The sequence below is a fragment of the Citrus clementina genome, unplaced genomic scaffold, assembly GCF_000493195.1.
Source record: "Citrus clementina cultivar Clemenules unplaced genomic scaffold, Citrus_clementina_v1.0 scaffold_9, whole genome shotgun sequence".
Taxonomy (NCBI): Eukaryota; Viridiplantae; Streptophyta; class Magnoliopsida; order Sapindales; family Rutaceae; genus Citrus; species Citrus x clementina.
This window is the reverse complement of record NW_006261964.1, coordinates 14,299,070-14,301,046: the sequence shown is the minus strand read 5'-3', so window position 1 is coordinate 14,301,046 and position 1,977 is coordinate 14,299,070.

Sequence of the window (1,977 nt, the reverse complement as noted above, 5' to 3'; positions counted from 1 at the left end):
TAATCTAAATGCTTGTTTAGATTGATAGCTTGTGGATGAGGAACATTTCATTTTAGGTATTACGACTACATGAATGATTTATACTCTCGAAAACATTGAACTACTTGATAATGTACAACTCATGGGCTTGAGTGATTGATCACAAAATGTAAAAACTATTCCATAGTTCTAAAATACTCGTGCATTGCACTACCGAGCATTTGCATGTATAAATATTCATACCTATGCATCTCACAAGAATCCATATTCATCATCATTTCATGAGCGCTCATGATCATCTAATGCATTGTTATATATGCTTCCCAAAAATCTCAAAATCCATTTTAGAACGAACCAAATTGCCTGGGGAAAACTCTCATTTCCTATTAGAGCTTCAGAATAAGGAAAAGTTAAAAAAATAACTAATGTTCTTCTTATGTTAAGGGTAAAGTAGTTTCCTCCTAGAACTTAGTACAAGGAAAAAGTTCTAAGAACAATTAATATTTCCTCTTATGTCAAGGGAAAAATAGATTTCTTTCTAAGACTTCAGTTCAAGGAAAAAGTCTAAGAACGATTAATATACCCTCTTACATTAATAGAAAAGTATATTTCTATTGAGTATTCCAGTTAAGAGGAACAGTTTAGTGAAATCGATTTCATTAATTCAAAACCAACTTAAATTCTCTTGAAACTTCAATTTGGAGAATATATAGTTGAAGAAAATTTCCCTAATAATATTTCTCTGGATAGTTTACTTTTTCCTTAAACGGATAAAGAGAAAAATTTCATAACAATATTCCTTTGGGAAATAGTTCATTTTTCCTTAGGCTAACAAAGAGGAAAAACCTCCGTCGACCAATAAGGAGGAAAGAATTCCATAATAATCTTCGTTTAAAATATATCACTTTTCCTTATACTAACACAAAGGAAAAGTTCCCTAATAATAGTTGTATGGAATAACTCACTTTTCTTTATGCTAACAAGGGAGAAAAACTTTCTTGTGCCAATAAAGGAAAAAAAACATTCTAAGGTAAAAGAAGAAGAAAAGTTTCATAATTATAATCCTCTTACGAGGAGAAATGTTTCCTGGTAATATTCCTCTATAATAGTTCAGTTTTCTTAAGCCAAGAAAGAGGAAGAACTTCCCATAGGACACAAAGAAGAAAAATTTCATAATAATATTCCTCCGGAAGAAGTCACTTTTCTTTATGCCAAGAGGGAGGATAGGCTAACAAAGAAGTAAAGTTTTCTAATAATATACTTTCGAAATATGTTAGTTTTCCCATACCAAGAATGAAGAAAAAATTCTCTAGGTCAATAAAGATAAAAAAAACTTCTCTAGGCCAATAAGGAAGAAAAGTTCACTAATAATGATTTTCCAAAACACTCTACTTTTTCCTTAAACTAGCAAAGAGAAGAAGTTTCGTAACAATATTCTTTCAAATTTAAGTCACTTTTGCTTATGCCAAGAAAGAGAAAAAAATGTTCCTTAGGCCAACAAGGAAAAAAAGTACTGCAATAATATTTCTCAAGAATAGGTCACTATACTAATGAGGAAAAACTTCCCCAGGCTAACAAGAAGGAAAAGTTTTCTAGTAATATTCTTCTAGAATAAGTCACTTTTCTTTATAACAAGGAGGAAAAAATTCCCTAGGCCAACAAGTGAAAAACGTTTCTGTAATAATATTCTTCTTGAATAGATATTTTTTCTATGCTAAGAATGAGAAAAAATTCTTTGGACTAGTAAAGAGGGAAAACTTCCCTAGCCAACAAGTAAGAAAAGTTCCCTAATAATATTCTTCTAGAATACTTTACTTTTTCTTTACACTAATAAGGAGGAAAAACTCCCTAATAATATTCCTTCAGAGAATAGTTCACTTTTCCTTAAGCTAATAAAGAAGAAAAACTTCTCCAAGTTGACAAGAAGTAAAAGCTTTTTAGTAATGTTCTTCCATAATAACTCATTTTCCTCTAGGCCAATAATGAGGAAAATCTTCC